At 44.7% G+C, this 18833-nt stretch overlaps 1 long non-coding RNA gene across 2 annotated transcripts in view; it reads right to left on the bottom strand.

Moving 5' to 3' along the window:
• Positions 1-5347, bottom strand: part of LOC144306485 (uncharacterized) — a 43593-nt gene extending 38246 nt beyond the window's left edge. For both annotated transcript variants that reach the window (XR_013373568.1, XR_013373569.1), the window contains exon 1: positions 4990-5347. This is a non-coding gene — a long non-coding RNA (uncharacterized LOC144306485). The remainder of the gene's footprint in view (positions 1-4989) is intronic.
• Positions 5348-18833: the final 13486 nt, after the last annotated feature.

Here is an 18833-nt window from a genome sequence, read left to right as displayed (position 1 = left end):
GCCTGAACCATTAACATTTTTTCCATTTTGATCATGGGGAAAAGCTAGGAAATAGCACCAACAGGAATGCATGTGTGTGTATATATACACACACGTGTGTGTGTGTGTGTGTGTGTGTGTGTGTGTGTAGTCTGTGCCCTGTTTTTCCTCTTGAACCTGAAATCCAAGGTGGGAGGTATTTGAGGGGCAATTATCCATATGCATGATGAAATCTCCACAGTTGGGGCTACCATTGGATCCCACCCTTACCCCCAAGATGGCGTGCCACACACAGACATTTCACCATGGGGTCAGGTTTTCAGACTTTCTGGCTTTCAACTGACAATTTCTCTTGACTGAGATTCAGTCCACTTTAACTTTTTTTACTTTTTTTATGTTACTGAAACCTCTTTTTTAACTTCAGGTACTCTCCACAGGGGGAAAAAAAATCTCTCTTTCACTCTAAAAACAAAAGCTCATTAGATCCATATTACTAAAAGTAAAAATTTTTAAGTCCCGTTAAAACACCTCTGAATTCTGGCAATACCTACTGATAGGCTGGAGGTGGCGGGGGAGGTATCAGCCCAGGAGATTTCTCCTACACAAAAATAAAGTGATTATATTTAAAAAGCAGAAGGGCAGGCAGATGAGTTTCTCCCCCTGAGATTTCATGATTCTATGGACAGTTCTGAGGGGCTTTGTAGGCTCCCCTCACTATGTGACTGTGGACAGATTCTATACCATTTTATACTTCCTCTCCTTTAATTTGGCTCAATTTAGAAAGCCACAATGGGCCTAGGAATATGCCAAGAGCTAGAGACATCAAGATAAACAAGGCCTATTCCTTGTCTTCAAGTAACACAAAGAAGAGATTTTTTTAAATGCATAAAAAATCATTCTAAATGTCCTCTAAGATTATGGAGAGGAAGTCAAGGAACTTCCAAGAGAGGATGTTGCCTGGGAGGTTCTCAAGCAGAAGAAAAGCAGAGCCTGGGACAGGCACATGCAATGCATTCAAGAAAGAGCATGCCTGAGTCAGTATAGCATGAGACTCTGGATCTCAGGATCATGAGTTCGAGCCCCACCTGGGGAGTAAAGATTATATTTTTAAAAATAAATAAAGAAATTTTAAAAGGAACAGGGATGCCTGGGTGGCTCAGCAGTTGAGCATCTGCCTTCAGCTCAGGGCATCATCCTGGAGTTCTGGGATTGAGTCCCACATTGGGCTCCCCTGTGAGGAGCCTGCTTCTCCATCTGCCTATGTCTCTGCCTCTCTGTGTGTCTCTCATGAATAAATAAATAAAATATTTAAAAAAAGAAAGAAAGAAAAACAAAGGTTAGCACTTCTCAGCTTCTTGCCTCTACCTCTGGCTGCCCCCTCCAATCCATTCTTCATTCCAAACCAGAGCAATCTTTCTAAAATGCAATTCTCTTAAAACCCCTCAGTATGGTTTGAAATGCATCCCACAGTCTGGCCACTTATCTCTCCAGCCTCAACCTAATCATCTGACCAGTCCTTTGCAGCCAGCACTCCATCCCCACCACTGAGCAAAGCTAAATCCAGCTAATCTTCTAGGACTTGGCTTAAGGGTGCCTCCAGTGAAAAGTCTTTCCTGGCTCCAAAGGCTGGTTTAGGCTTTTCTTCTAGATGCCCCTAAGTATCCTGCAGCGCCTACTAGACTGTATGGTAATGACCTTCTCCCTTGTCTGTAGCCCTCACAGCCCTATCAGCCACTTAAGAGTAGGCACTCAATAATAATTGTGAGGAGTGCGCTGGCTCATCAGTAAAACATGCAACTTTTTTTTTTTTTTAAGATTTTTTATTTACTTATTCATGAGAGTCACAGGGAGAGAGGCAGAGACCTAGGCAGAGGGAGAAGCAGACTTCCTGCAGGGAGCCTGATGCAGGACCCAATCCCAGGACCCCAGGATCACAACCTGAGCCAAAGGCAGACGCTCAACCACTGAGCCACCCAGGCGTCCCAGAACATGCAACTCTTGATTTCGGAGTCGTGAGTTCAAGCCCCACATTGAACATAGAGGTTGCTTAAGGAAATTTTTAAAAACAATAAAAAATAATAATATTTGTAGAAGAAAGGAAGGAGCGGGAGGAAGGAAAGGAGGAAAAGGTGGGGGGAGGAAGGAGGATAAATCCTGAAGAAGTCTCAAGTGTAAGACATCAAGTAAAGAAAAACTAAGAACCAGAAAGAGTACCATCTTGCAACCAAAGGTAGGACGCTCTCCTCATCATGAGAGAAACGCTCTAGGGAAATCAGATTGCCTAATGATTAAAACTGGGTTCTTTGCTCCTTTTCTGCACCATGGACCTCTGTGGCAGTCTGGTGAAACCCATGGGCCCCATCTCAAAATAATGCCATTACATATCTAAAATGCAATCCACATGATTACAAATAAAACTGCTTATATTGAAATACAGTTATCAAAATATTAAAACATCACCATATAGTAATATCTGTACTTCTCTATTAATGCATTAAGCAGTAAGATCTAGAAGGTGGTCTGTAAACCATTGCAATTTCCCAGGAGGGATGAAAGACACCAACACTTCATGATGTCTGCAGTAACCATAATGTGGTATTAAAATATCTATGGGGATATCTAATTACAACAAACACTGATACTGTGGTTGACTACCTACATTCATAATGGAAGGAAACACTAAATTTCTGGTACACTTGTGTATTTGCCCCATCAAAATTCATGGGCTACCCTCCCCCCGCCAAGCAAGTCACTAAACTGGCAAGGAGGTTGTCACTGACCTTTGCCAGAGCAGTTTGAGGCAAGCAATGGGACAAAAGCCAGGGTGGAATTAAATAATGAATGGAATTGAGGGGGGAGAAACAAAAGCCATGATTATAGGTTCCTTCTTTCCAGATGTTACTGTGGCCAAAAGAATGAAAAGGCTTGGAGAAGCTCAAAGGGGAAGAAATGTCAAAGGGAAAGAGAAACAGAACGTGCCATCTCCCTGTGACCCAAAAAGTCACGTCAAGTGGCTAACTCACCACTGGAAGTGGTCCCTGCATCATGAACAAAGGACAGTGGATCAGGACAGGGAGTTGTTCACAATGTTTTCAGTAGTGTGGACATAATGAAACCCACAGAGCCTCAGCGTCAGAGCTACGGGAAAGAAGAGACAATGCACAGGATTCTCTTGGGAAAAATAACTGGCCACCATTGTTCAGAAGAGGAAGACAGTGGGTTGCCTTTGGAATCGTCTGCAACCCCCACCCTCCCCGGGTAATGCTGATCATAGAAAGGACTATGAAAAGGAGCCTTCTCATCTACCCAGAAGACAGTCTCCCAGCCACCTGCTCCCATATAGCTCTTCTTGGGCAGGTGAGAGATGGTCTCAGGGCAGCAAGAGTTATTTCACCTCACATTTTTCTGGGTCAGCATTGAACACTACCTGTAGCAGTTGACGAGACCTGAGGCATCGGATGTTAAGAAAAGAATATGTACACGAGAGACACAAAACCGAAGAACAGACGAACCCGAAGGTGATGAAACATAGACCGCAACTCCAACAAAAGTAGAGAACTTTGCATTTCTTCATCACCTGCCTCTCCTAGCCAAAGTCAAAAAGAAAGCCTCCCGAGATCCGAGGAGCTGTGCAGCAGGAGCCTCCCTCAAGTTTGGGGAGAAAGTGAGCAGAAGGAAAGCCCTGCAGAGGCTCAAATACCCTATTCAAATCCAGGCTTCGCTCTTCCTACAACTGAGGGTAATTATGTGGTGAGAGAACTGCCTTTGAGCCACTTCTCTCCAGAAACAATCATGGATCTGTTGGCTAGTTGACTGCATCCAGCCTAAGCCCGACCCAGATAAATCAAATTAAATGTCCACCGACACACAGCCCAGAGCCTGTGTGATTCTGGAGCAAGCGTCACAGAATCTGTGGGTGTGGGGAAGCTGGAAGTCTCTGGGCCTCTGACTTGGTCACCCCTGGGCACAACCCTGTATGGATCACTGGATGTGGTGTTTTATGTTTTTCTGTGCAAGGAGCCCGACGCCCTTTATAGCAGTGACCTGCGTGAGCCTCCCCACACCTCCCTGAGCTCTGCCAGCTGGCAGCCAGACTGTATTATCAGCCCACATTCCAACTGCAGGGTAAGAGGGAAGGGGATTTATTCAAGGTCACCCAGCAGATGGAGGCCAAGCCTTGGGTAACACTAACCCCTAACCTTGTGTCTTATCTTTGACGGCACTGTTTATCTCGACCTGTGGCTTCCCGGGAAACAGCCAAAAAAAAAAAAAAAAAAAGCTCTTTTCCAACATGGTTCAAGGCTATTATTTGTGGGACCAACCTGGAGTTCTCAGAGGACCTAATGCAGGGGTTAAGAAAAGGTTAAGGAAAAAAAATCCCATTCTCCTAACCTCATGGCTCAGGCTTCTAACACCCTCACGCACTAGCTGCACAGAATAAACTAATTCTGGATTCCTGCAGACAGTGTGAATTGAACACGTTGTGGACACTGGAGAGTTTCATGCTTCTAGGGAACGTGAGAGTCCGACAACCCTCAGCATAGGGTAATTCCACATCTCAAGGATCAAGTCTCCAGTGAAGTGCTGGTGTCCCTCCTCCCAAAGATCCCCATGGAATCATGACCACTCACTTGAGATTCACAGCCTTCCTTCTAGCACTTTCTTCCAATTTGGTACTCCCTGGCTTCTACGGAAACCCAAATAAGCAAAGCTCCTGCTCCAAGCCTGGAGATGAAGAGATGGGGCCAGGCTGCCATCCTACCCTCAGTTTTAGGAGGACTTCTGTCAAGCTTAGCACAGACGCCGGTTTCCAGGACAGAGGGTTCCCATTGAGCCAGCCGTGAACTCTGACTCACCTGCCTGCAGCTGGATCACTCTGCGTGGCCCAGTGAGTAACTATTTAATGAGGACCTGAGAAACAAACATGTTCTGTTTGATTCTCTCCTGGTAAGAGCACAGCTGAATGAGGGCGGGAAGGGGCAGGAGGTGAGGGCAGGTGTCTGCACTCACCTGGAGGCTCCAGCTTCTATTGTCTTCTCCCCTCTGTCTGTTGCATGTGTGCTCCCCACAGTCCACCAAAAGCCACGGTACCCGGATTCTGCACCCATGCTACTAGGCCACCTGTAAACTCCACAGGTCTGGTCAGGGACACAGCAGCACTAACAGCCACACTGCTTTTAAAGGCACCTCCCTTATCGCTGAGCTTTGCTTTCGCCTGAAGCCAATAACACTTTGACCACGTAAAACTGCCCACGAAGTGCAGAGGGTCAAGGCCTCAAATAGAATGAAGAGAAAGAACCAAAGGGCTCTAGCTACCCCCCAGGCAAAGAGATTGTGAGACAGACTGTCAAAGTCGGAGCAAGCTGTTTATCACCAACCCTTGCTCCCCATTTAGTACTTTAGGACTTCCTTAGTACTTACCGAGTGCCAGAGAATCCAACAGTCCGGTGGCCGAAGGGGACCCTGCTTCCACCATCTGCTTCTGTGAGATAAAAGGATCACCTACACACATTTACAAGATGACACCTGACTATGCATTATGGGATGCGGGCGGACAGAGCTGGGAACTTCCACCCCTAACCCCCAGAGTCCTCTCTGAGTCCTTCAGCATCTTGCAGAGTCCAGGAAGCCCCTGGTGGAGGCCATCACGACGGCCTGTGTGCTTCATAGTCACGCACACAGCACTCCCCCCTATCCGGAACACATGTTCAACAGCAACCTCGCTTCTGCTTTCCCATCCCTGGATGCCTCCCCTGCCCTCACACATTCCCCAGGGGGGTTCCAAAGCTCCCTGCAAACCTCGCCCTTGCTTCCAGCTCCAGCCTGCTTCGCAGTTTACCACCTGGGCTTGCTTGTGCCCTAAGCACAGAGGATGCCCCAGAAGCACAGAGGATGGCCTCCTCTCTAAGGATAGCTGGCCCTAACACCCAAGAGACTTGACACCCCTGACCTCCCCATCTCCACATCCTTGCCCTGGACTTTTCGCCACTGCCTTTCTGGCTTGAAACATGCCACTCCCTCCATCTCAAACTGTGCATGTGGAGGGAGTTCCCTCTGAACCTCATCTCCTTCCTCCTTCTTGGCCAACCTTTGGCTCCAGTAACCTCCATTGCCTTTCCTAAGCATCATGTCTTCCTCACCCTCCAGCTGCCTGGTCCACACACAGTGGCACCCCTGAACCCCTGAGCCCTCAAATGTCAGCAGTCATCCTTGGCCATGTTCAGTAATACCTTTTCTCATTTCTCTCTCACCTTTAACTTTCTGAAACATTTCACAATTTTTTAACGACCATAGGGATGGTCGTTATCTACACACACACACACACACACACACACACACACACACAACCCGCCAGCCATCTATCATGAGAATTTCTATGGTACTCTGCCCTCCTCAGTTTGTTCTCCCTGCTGCTGTCCTTCTGTTTCCTTGTGCGTTCTCTTTCAAAGGTGGGAACAGGAGGATGATCCATCCCCAAGGCTTATATTATTCTTCATCCTTATACTTTTCTCATTATTTACATGATCTGAAATAGCCCATTGATCCTCATTGCTGATAGAGCAAAGCACCAACTGGTATTAATAGCCTTGGAGGTCTTCCACATGATCCTACCCTGCCAACCTTATCCACCATGCTTCCTTCTGCTCCAGCTCGGCTGTTGGTCTCCTTCATGGACCACAGGTGTGAATGTGCTGATAAACTCCAAAGCTCCACCTACCACATCCTTCCTACCTTCCTCTTCTCTGGCCAAATCCCACTCCTACTTCAAAATCCAGCTAAACTTTAATCTTGTCTCACTTGTATTATTAATGCACAGAAAACCAGGAATGTGTCTTACACTTTTGAATATCCCCTCAATGCTTATGGCAGACATATGGAAGCCAAACGTATAACAGATATTGAACAAATTCATTTTTTTAACAAATTTTTTTAACAACCATTTTTTAAAAAATTTATGATAGTCACACACACAGAGAGAGAGAGAGAGAGGCAGAGACATAGGCAGAGGGAGAAGCAGGCTCCATGCACTGGGAGCCCGACGTGGGATTCGATCCCGGGTCTCCAGGATCGCGCCCTGGGCCAAAGGCAGGCGCTAAACCACTGCGCCACCCAGGGATCCCCATTTTTTTTAACAAATTCACTTAATATATCTAACCTATGCATCCTTATGTCTTGACCCCCACAGTAACTAGCAAAGAAATGTACTCTTCATTCAAGTACTGCTAGCTTTGCAAGTAAGTGATCATAAAGTCTATCATTATACATTTATAATTTTCATTTCCTAGGTTTAGGTTGAAAAATCTGTACTAGATAGATGTATTGTTTCCTCCCTCTCCATGGCTGGGTGAAAGTTAGCTGTCAGTAGTTAGTATCAGCGTTTCACACTTGGCTATGTGGCCTAAACAGGATGGCTTATGCCACTGACGTGGTTTATCTGAAATGGTGATAAGCAGACTTTTCCTATTTCACAAAATGGAGCCCTTTGTTGAAGCACCTAAATTTAAACACCCCAAAACAATACCAAATGCTATGTTTAAAAGACAACATGGGAGTAGCTTTTTATTAGAGAAAAGACACACCTAAGGAAAAAATACCTTTCTTATTCAACTTTAACTGTCAATAACTCCATAAACTTGTATTCTTACTTCACGTGTTGATTAAACTCCCCCTCTACAAACCACGTCTGCTGTATCAAAACAACTAATCTCCTAAGGTGCAGAAACCCCAATTTTTAACTGGCTACGGCCCAGCCTGTTACTAGATATGGCCTGTGACTGTGTCTGCCCAATAGGATATAAGCAGAAATGTCATGTGCAACTTTTGGAAATTATCTAAAATGAAAGAATGTTCCCTTCCTTCTCCCTCTGCCCTTCCTAATAAATACAAATGACTTGGACCCTTCAACTGCAGGCGGTGAATAGAAGCACATGTGGAAGAACAAATAGAAGAAACCTGGCCCTTGACATAATACCTGCCTCCAGAGTTCATTTCATGAGAGAAGTAAGTGTAGGTCCAATTTAAGTCACTGTTATATGAGGTTTTTTGTAATGTGAGGCTAGACTTAACTATAACTGATAAACTCACCTGAGAATCAAGACTTATGACTCAATTCACAACTTCCAGAAACTCCAAAACAAAATCCTGCCCAATGTATACTACACAGCATTGCCTCCAAAGTCCATGTACAGGCCAATTATTTTCTTTGCATATTGAATGGAACGATGGCTCATTTCAACTAAGGCCAAAATAAGTATTACTCTCTTTCCCCATCTTTATTCCATTGTGACTTTCTTTACCCAGTAAAAGAGAGGCTGAGCAGTGTCACAAAACATGCATAAAATGTGTGGTATGAGAAGCTTAAGTTGACTCTCATCTCTGCCCCTTATTAGCCACATAACCCTGAGTAAATGACATCCTGTATTCAAAAAATGGGGTGAATAATTTCCATTTGAATCACCAAAATCCCCACTGGGTTTGCTGTGAGCATTAAGTGACATAATATGTTAAAGAGCCTGGCCAGCATCTCAAATGTAGGAGGAGTTGATAAATACTCGTGAAATCTAAAAAAACAAAAAAAACAAAAAAAAACAAAAACAAAAAACCACAGAGCCTAGAGCTCCCAAGCAATTGGCTTCTAATCAATAATTATTAACAATTTCCTTTTTAAAGCAAAGAGAAAAGCTATACTCCTCACCACAGGTGTTAGGGTATTTTGTACAAAGCCATGTACTGAGACTCTTGGCCTTGCAACTTCAGAGCCGAGAAGTCCAGCTTCCCCATAAGCAGTAAAGATTTACAGGGAGTTCAAAGCGAGCCATTACTTGGTATGAGTTAAAGGGTGCAGTAGATCATCCATAAAGATGGCAGTCAACCACCTTTTCAGTTCCGTATGCGCATGTGCACACTAGTCTTCACAGCAAGAGGACTCTTGCAATTTGCTTTGACCAGTAGAATGCAAGCAGAGTGGCATTTTGTGAATTATAGGCCTGGGCCTTACGAAGCCTTGCTGCCTCTTTTTTGCTCCTTTGGAAGCCAGCTACCAAGTGAAGAAGTTTAGGCTAGACTAGTTACTGAATGATGAGAAGCCTCCTGGTAAGAGGTTATGTGGAGGATAACCAAGGCTTCCCAACTGGCAGCCAGCATTACAAACCCAGACAACCACCCTCTAGACTGTCCCAGCTCCAGCCAGCTCCCAAACAGGTGCACCACAAGTGGCCCCAGTTAACATCAGGAGAAGCGGAATGGCCTGGCTGACCAACAGAACTGTAAGAAATTTAAAAAGAAAGAAAGAAAGAAATCGTTGTTTTAAGTTCACTAAGTTTTGGGATCATTTGTTACACAGCAATGTCACTGATACAAAAGATGAGCACTAATCCCATAATTCTTAAAACACAGGACAGGGATGCCTGGGTGGCTCAGCGGTTGAGCTTCTGCCTTTGACTCGGGGTATGATCCCGGTCTCCCTTCAGGCTCGCTACAAGGAATCTGTTTCTCCCTCTGTTGTGAAGGCCGAGAAAATTAAGGCCATTCCACTTTAAGTTCAGTGTTAGCACAAGTACAGCCATCCCAGGTTCCTGTGAATAAGAGCTGAAATTTACATCACTTCAGTTACAGGAAGAAAACAGCTTACAGTTTAATGTCCTAGAAAGCCCCATATTAGAATGAGAACAAAGCCCAAGCCAGTGGCAGGAAGCCCCATATTAGAATAAGAACAGAGCTCAATGCCCTCGAAAGCACCATATCAGAATGTAAACAGAACTGGAGGAATTGCTCCAGCCCTTCTGGAGGGCCCCTAGACCAGCCCTTAAAACTAAGCTGAAACCCACCTCGGGGTCCAAGTCCCTGCTCCCCTGTGTCGGGTGTCCTTGGACCCAAGCTCGAGTTTGTAAATAAACCCTTGTGTGTTTGCATCGGTGTCGGCTCCTTGATGGTTCCCCGGATTCACAATCTTGGGCACAACATTGTCTGTGTCTCTGCCTCTCTCTCTGTGTGTCTCATGAATAAAAAAATAAAATATTTTAAATAAATAAATAAAAATTAAAAATAAGAAATAACATAAAGGGAAGAAGTACAAAGATAATCCAATCTCCAACAAAGACTTTTGGGTGAGAGTCTCCCTCTGGTTGGCTCTGCTAATTTGCTATACTTAAATCCCCATTTTCATAAATATTTTTCCTCTTACTAAACTCCACAGGATAAATAATAGTAACTAACATTTATTGTGTTTTTACCGTGTGTAAGGCACTGTACCCAGCATTTCAAAAGTATAATATCATTTAATTTTTGACAACTCTATTAGGCAGATTCTATTTATTTATTTATTTATTTATTTATTTAATCAATTATAAATCAACCAGGCACCATTCCAGGTACAGAGGACACAGAAACAAGCAACACAGACAAAAACCCTCCCCTCATGGAACTTGCATTCCAGAGTTGAAGAGAGACAATAAGTGAATAGTGCACAGGATGGTGAAAAATGCAAAGTATGGGAAAAATATAATGCAGAACAAAGACCTTACTGATCAGGAGACACTGGAGCAGGAAATGGCCCTAGGGATGGATATGTGGGAAGAACATTCCAAGCAAGTACAGTTCCCTGGGCCAGGGACATACTTCTTGTGCTCTAAGGATAACAAAGTGACTCGAACACCTGGATCAAAAGGAAAGGTTTAAAGATGAGAAGAGAAAAGTAATGAGAAGCCAATCCAAGGAGAGCCTTCTAAGTCATGACAAGGACTTTGACTTTACTTGAAATAAACTGGGAAAGCATGGGAGAGCTTCAAGCTCATCTTTTTAAAGACTCAATCTGTCATATATATATAAAACCAGGGAAAGAGGGTAAGGAGACTAATGTCATAATCCGGATGGAATGTGATTGTGGCAGTAGAGGAAGTGGCAAGAAGCAGCAAACTTCTGGAAATATTTGGAAGGCAGAAAGAACTCTATTACTGTTGGCATTATTATGTCCATTTTACAAATGAGGAAACTAAAGGTAGACTAACTTACCCAAGGTGGTTACAGCTAATGGAACACAGAGCCAGAACTCAAACCAGGATTGACTTGATTTGAGAGCTCATCCTCTTCACCACGCTGCCATGCTGAGCTTCATAAAGTCAGAAATCTCACCAGTCAAACTGCTCCAGCTCTACCATGCCCCATCCACACATAAAACAGAAATAGGTGGGAATGCAAACTGGTGCAGCCACCGTGGAAGACTGCATGGAGCTACCTCAAAATATTAAAAGCAGAATGGCCCTATGATCTAGTAATTGCACTACTAGGTATTAACCCAAAGGATACAAAAATATTAATTCAAATGGGTACATGCACCCAATATTTATAGCAGCATTATCTACTAGCCAAATTATGGAAACAACCCAAGTGTCTATCGACTGATGAATGGATAAAGAAGAGGTGATATATATATGTGTTAAAAATGGAATATTACTCAGCCATATGAACTCTTGCCATTGGCAATGACATGGATAGATCCAAAGAGTACAATGCTAGGTGAAATAAGTCAGCCATAAATAGACAAATACCATATGATTTCACACATGTGTGGAATTTAAGAAGTCAAACAAATGAGCAAAGGAACAAAAAAGAGAGAAAGGCAAACCATGAAACAGGTTCTTTTAACTCTAGAGAACAAAGTGATGGTGACCAGAGTGAGAAGGGGTGTGGAGGGATGGGCTACATAAGTGATGGAGATCAAAGAATGCACTTGTGATGAGCACCAGGTGATGTGTAGAAGTGTTGAATCACTATTGAACACCTGAAGCTAACATTACACTCTATGTTTAACTAACTGAAATTAAATAAAAACTTAAAAAAAAAAAAGAAAAGAAATAGGTCAAGCCTGAATTCAGCAGTTTGTTGAACGAGGACTTTGCCCTTACGTCTTCAATAATCCCTCTTCCTTCTGTGAAATAAGACCTGAAGCCAACATCCTTGCACATGGACGAATTATGGGCTGCAGCCACAGCAGGCTTTACCAATTCCCCTGGACTGCCTGAAATCTGGGAGAATGGCTTTTCTCTCTTGAGGAAGTTGCAAACAATTCCCAATAAGTGACTACCCAAAGAGACCAAGGTAACAATCTCCCAAGACAATCAATAGAGAAGACTGACAAAACAGTGCATCTTTAAGTGTCCAAATAATCGTATCACAACCTGCCACTTGGTAAATTTAAATGTGATGCTGGGAACGAAGTTCTGCACTAATGAGTGCCATGGACTGAAGAGCTCCGATTCTCTTACTCTACTTGGAATATTCTCACTCATGAACTTTGACAGCATGACACAGTGATGATCCAAATGTGTACGGGGTGAGGAGTGCTGCTCAGAAGACATGTGAGCGTACAAAGGGCTTTACAGAAAGAACATGCCACTGTCAGTGATCAGATGGTCATGACCTGGTTGCACTCCGTTTTAATTCTATTTTCTTTCATTCTTATTCATTTACAACCTTGGTAAAATCCTCTAACATAAATTTTGCTTAAGAAGAAGAAGTTCCACGGGATCCCTGGGTGGCTCAGCAGTTTAGCGCCTGCCTTCGGCCCAGGGCGTGATCCTGGAGACCCGGGATCCAGTCCCACATCGGGCTCCCTGATGGAGCCTACTTCTCCCTCTGCCTTTGTCTCTGCCTCTCTCTCTCTCTCTCTCTCTCTCTGATAAATAAATAAATAAAATCTTAAAAAAAAAAAAGGAAGTCCCTTCCCCACTTTCAAATTTCCTATCACCAAAGTTGAAAACAAAGGGCCTTCTCTGAATCTCAATCTCTCTCTCTCTCTCTTTTTTTCTCTCTCTCTTTCTCCTCTCTTTCCAAAGCAGAGGACTCCAAGATTTTCAGCTGCTAAACCCTCAGAGACCTCAGAGGTTCAACTGTTAAGAACACCAATTTCCGACCGAGGAATCACATGCCAAGAGAGTGAAAGATAACTGACATCACAATTTATTGCCCCAAAAACAACCTTCTCAACTCAAAGCAAAACCATAATTATCGGTGAGAAAGACACTGCCTGTTAACTGGCTGTGAAAGAGTGATTTACAATGCATTCTCCCTCAGTAGAAGGCCTCTTGGCAGTCACAAATACGGGTTTTGTGTATTCAGAAGCAAAGCTCAGAGGAACAGAAGAGAGCAAAAAGATATTCGGCATGGAAGTGTGCCTTTTCCACCACATTTATTCCATAAAGTCACAGCAGTAAGAGCTCTTGGAAAATGCCCCATTAGAAAAACAAACTTGCACCATGATAGGGACAAAGACTGAGCACTCTCCTTTTTGCTTTCTCGTTTTTTCTCTTAAGCAGATTCATATCCATTGAAATCTGCCGCTCGGTATTTATGGCTTACAGGAAAGATAGCACTTCACAAATGAGGAAAATGCTAATACAATTTTAAGTCACAGAACAACACGACCTAACCTTGCCAGAGATAGACGATTTAAAATAGTATTAAATTCTTGTATCAGAGAGAGCTGTCAAGCATTAAAGCTAAAACAACACTCTTCAGATAAGCGGGCGTCAGAGAGAACACTTCCCTGGCGCTACCAGGAGAGAGGCTAGCTGAGGTTAAGGGGGTTTGGGGAATGAAAAGCGTGGGAGAGAGAAAAGGAGTCTGGAGGAAGGACAAAGTCTCCTGGGAGCTGGGCTAAGGAGGAACTGCCTATAGAGAAAATCGGCCTGGGACACCTGGGTGGCTCAGTGGTTGAGATCTGCCTTTGGCAGGTCATGATCTCAGGGTCCTGGGATCAAGTCCTGCATCAGGCTTCCTATAGGGAGCCTGCTTCTCCCTCTGCCTATCCTCTGCCTCTCTCTGTGTGTCTCTCGTGAATAAATACATAAAATCTTTTTAAAAAATTCTTCCGGGAGGTGGAACCCCTTCTTCCTGGGGTCCCATGCCAGGTAGCATATTCCCAGGAGGCATGGATCAGAAAACTCCTGGGCCTTGCCCCCAGATCTAGAGAGCTGCTTGCTTACATGTTTACCTCCATTTTTCCCTGATCAAAGCTGGTACCCTCAGTACAGAAACACCGGCGTCCTTTCCCTCCTATCAGATGCAGTCCCAAGCAGTATTAATTTTTGGAAATGCCCCCCAGGGAACTGGGGGATTCGTCCATTTTAGGATTACTAGGGCATGTTAAGAGAGAAATGAGTGCGGATTATACTTTTCCTCGCAGACGATTTCTTCAAGAGTTCCCACAGAGTGGAAAAGTCTGGAATTCAGAACAAGATGGGAGCTAGGCTACTAATCCAGCGTGTCTTCAAGCCAGTAACTTAAATGCTGAGTCTTATCTGTTAAATGGAGTTGGAATAACTGTGTGGAGGACTTGCTGTAGACATGTCATGAGGTGGTTCATCCAAAGCATCAGCACATGGATGACTGGTTAACCAGTTGACAGTCAACACATGGGGGCAGGCCTCTCCTGTGCCCTGGCACCTGAGCTAACCACCCTAAACCCAAACTTGGGACTCTGGGGGAAACAGGGCTAAGGATCAGTTGGCTCAGTTGGCTGTGCTGAGGCTAAGAAGGAGAAGAAAATAAAATATCTAAGGAATAGAAATAGGGGGAGGAGGTAGCCAATAGCTGGCAGCCATCAGCACACCAATCACTGGCTTTAGACCTTTGATGGGGTTGCTAGATAAGGTACAGAATGTGTAATTACCCTTGAAATGCAAGTAAACAAGGAATACTTTTTTTTTTATTATAAGTATGTCCTAAAAATTGCATGAGCACACTTGTAAAATTGTGTATCTGCTGTATGTCTGAAATTCAAACGTAGCCCTTGTTCGTTCCCGGGGCAGGATCAAGTGGCTGGTGGGGGAGAGAGAGTCAAAAGGAGCTAAAGTATGGGGGAAGAACGGAGACAGTTTTGGGGAGAAAATGAGCAAGGAAAATCCACGGAGAGCAGGATGAGGAGAAGCACAGCCAGACAGAAGCAAAGCAGACAACTGACGCAGAGAGTTCCTTAGCTGGTTTGAAAAGACCATCCCAACATATAATATATCATGGATGATTTGCATCTAATTTAATGGAGCCACCAGGTGCCTGGGGAAAGTCTGTCTCCTACTAGTCCTTTCCAGCACACAGAGAGTTAAGAACCAAGGCTTTATCATCATTGCACGACCACTAAGCCTCTCAGGGAACCAAGATACTGCTCAGAGTCCACAGAAGCCCAGGCTTTCTGCACTCAGATGATTGCTTTTCTCCAGACACCTTATTGCATTTACCATAATTATGATGTCTCTCTCCACCCAGGGAAATAAGTCCCCCCACCCAGCGTCGGGTCCTAGGCTTGGTCCTCCCATCCCCCAAGATATAAATCACACATATAAGTCATCAGAAGCCTGGACTGTGTGCTAAGCCCCAGGAGGGGCATGGGAGGTGAAGACAATGACATTGGCATCATGAGATCTTCTCTTGGGGGTCCACAATTACGGACTGAATGGACCCCAAGAACAAGGCCTAGCCACCTTCAATGGGCAAAGTACAAATGAATACAAGATAGACAAAGCAGGTCTACAGTTCTCAGCTCCTTTAGGCCACAGGGAATGTTCCACTCTTTGTGACATGTCCAGACTCTCCCCCACTCACTACATGGAAAGGAAGTTGGACCCAGGACTCCAGCAAGACAAAGAAATCCAGAGGCCCCAGCAGCAAGCAAAACAGTAGTCTGGTAGCTGTGAAGGGAAGACCAACTCTTGAATTTCCTCCTTCCTGCTGTGGGAAATACCTCATTGCTGAAGCCCATTCCATCACAGAGCGGAAGACGTGAGTCTGAAAGAGGAGGAAGGTAGGGGAGGAAATGGCAAGGTCAAAGTGACTGCCTCAGGAAGTCTGATTACTCGACATGTTTAAAGCATTATTGGCTGGTCTGGAAGTAGTAGGCACAGAATGAAAGGGGGAGGGGGTCTGGGGAGCTGTAGAAAAAGAAGGAGGCTGTAAACTGGAGAGTCCCCCCTGGAGTTTTACTGAACCTTCGGCAACACTCCCAGGGTTCTCGTTAAGAGAGGGCAGATGGGTAAAGAGTCAGCCAGCCAAATACAAAAGGAGAGGAGTATGGAGTAGAGGTTAATTGTGGCCGTCAGAGATGAGTGGTTACATGGGGAGATTCATTTAAAATTAACGAGGCGTTGGTTGCATTTTATAGGTCTTCCCAGGTAGGAAGATCATAAGCCAAAGGGGCAGAATGGAATGACTCCTCAGAAACTTTTCCTGACCAACAACCCCTTCAGGCCAAATAGACAGCCGTGGGGACTCTCTATGCCAGAGAAGCACAAAGGTACAGGATGCCAAGAGAAGGGTCCCATCCAATGTGCCTGGGCCAGGACAGGGTACGGGAGCCCTGTGGGAAGGCAAGACCGTGAGGCCTTGAGATCCCATGCAAGAAAGAGAACCTCGATGTCCACTGTTTGAGCTTTTTCATCTTACTCCTGCCATCTTCAGAGTTAGGCAGAGTATGAACGGGGAGGGGGCGTGCCAGTAATTGCTTATGCCAATAACTGATTGGTATAGACTCTTCTAGAATCTGGCTTGGGCTGCGGGGTGGGGTTACACTAGCTTCTTGGTGTCTCTATCGGGATGATCCTGAATCAAATAGGCTAAAAGTTCCTTCCTCTGGGAAGGTTCCCTTAATGCTCCAGGCAAAAAAATTGCTTCCTCCTTTGTGCATATGTTCAAAACTTCTATTGTTTTATTTTCCGGATTTTTTTTTTTTTTTTTACTACTGTTTGACTCAAGAGTGAGAATTTGGTCTCATTTATCTTTATCCCTGCCACACAGCACAATGAAAGCTTAATAAAACTGTCCGTAGATAAAGAAACACAGAGTGATTTTCTAACTATGGTAACTAGCCAGAGATGACAATGAACCAGAAAAAGAGGGAAGACTCAGGAGAAAAAAAGAAAAGAAAGAAAAAATGCACATGTCCTAAAGCTGCAAGCGCAGAAGGAAAGAGGGTCATGGGCAAGACATCGAGAAACATTCCAGATGAACGGGAAGCATGAGACTGCAAGCCCGGGACGGCAGAGTGAAGTAAAGAGAAGAAATGGAGATAAAAAGACAAATAAAAAGAGTGCTTATCTCTTGTAGAATCAAAGGTTCCCAACACCAGGAATATAGAGACTCATATAAGCCTGTCGGGAACCGGAAATCATGCACATGGTCACTGTCTCATCCAGCCCCTAGATGCTTTGGACCTAACACCCAAGATGCTTAAAATTGTAAATAACTGTTGACCAGTCGATTTCTCATCAAGTCTTCACTTTGTGAAGAAAGCAAGTAGGGGAAGAATACTGATATGAATCAACCAGCTCTCCTTTCTCCTCTCTAAAGAAAAGAATCTACAGAATGTTCAGGTAATACCAAAGGCAAGAACACAGAAAATGAGTTGTTCTAACAAGACATTGGGATTCAAAGTAATGGACCAATTCCCAGCTGCAACCTGACTGGCACTTTCTTCCCTTGGGAAGACCCCCTTTAGGGCTGCTTTGGAAATTTCGAGCACAGACCCGGTGGCCAAAAGGCCTTCCTCCTCTTTCCTGAATTGTCATTTCACCCACATAAGAACACATACATACATATACAAGAACTTCCAGAGTAGGATGAATGTCTCGTATTTCTTTTGTAGGTTTCCTTGACTTCTAATAAAGAGTAGGATCCTTGTAGCTATTCCACTTGGCCAGGGCACAGAAGTACTAGGGAAGACAAAGAGGTCAGGCTATTACTCAGAGTATTAAGCTGAAAACCAACAGGAGTTAGATGGAGAAGGGCTAATGGCCACTTACAAGGCTCAACTCTGGGGTGCCTGGGTGGCTCAGTAGGTTAAGTGTCTGATCCCAGGTTCCTGGCATGGAGCCCCACATTGGGTTCCTTGCTTAGCAAGGAGTCTGCTTCTCTCTCTCCCTCTACCTGCTGCTCTGCCTGCTTGTGGGTTCTTTCTCATTCTCTGTCAAATAAATAAATAAAATATTTTTAAAAAACAACAAGGCTCAACTCTGTCAGAAATGGGGAGCCATTAAGGAGCATCTGGGAGGGTGTCATGAAGCCTTCATTTCAGAGGGATGACTCTGCAGAGAGTAGATTTGAGGATGACAAGCATGGAGGCCATTGTAATAGGACATGCAAGGGCTGGTAGGAGCCTGAGCAGGACACTGCAATAGGAGGAAGAAGGGGCAGGTGTGAAGGTGGTATGTGCCAGGGGCTGCAGGAAGTATGAAGGCAGATTGCACAGTCACTCCCTTTGGGCTCTGGGGAGGGTCCAGACCCTGAGTTGCTGTGTGGATACCAATGCCACCACTGAGATGGCTGGTTGACCTTAGAAGCTAGACTCACCCTGTGGATAGAGGTCGCATTTTTCTTCTTAAGGAAATGAGTGCCCCCATTGTCAACCACGTTGGGCCATAGAAAGAAAAGGAGTGGACTTTGGATTTGGGGAAGATATCAAAGGGAAACTGCACCCAACATTTGTTGAAAAAAAAAGGCAAGGCAGGTTGTATTCAAGCTACTGTGGTAGGCGAGAGAGACTGCAGTAGAGAACTGAGCCTGACTCTCAATGTGGCAAAGACTGCTGGAGATTTATGGCCAGTGGGTGAGTGAGGGGTCAGTGGTTGGGAAATCACTAAAGAGGAACTTGATTAGATCTCAAGAGCAGGGGAGTCTCACTAAGCTGGGCTCAGCAGGCCAAGGACAAGACCTGGTTAAGAAGAAGTTCAAAGGAGCCTGACTCAAGTTTCCAGGAAGAGGGAGTCCTCACCAGAGGAAAGGACCATCTCTGCTCCAAGGGGCAGAGGGCCCAGGGAAGGGGCCTGGGTTGTGCTTCACTGATACCAGGAGGCAGCCTGAAAGAGATA

Source organism: Canis aureus, chromosome 37 (assembly GCF_053574225.1).
Source record: "Canis aureus isolate CA01 chromosome 37, VMU_Caureus_v.1.0, whole genome shotgun sequence".
NCBI classification, from domain to species: domain Eukaryota; kingdom Metazoa; phylum Chordata; class Mammalia; order Carnivora; family Canidae; genus Canis; species Canis aureus.
Note: the sequence above shows the minus strand (reverse complement) of the source record. Positions and strands in the feature narration are given on the sequence as shown.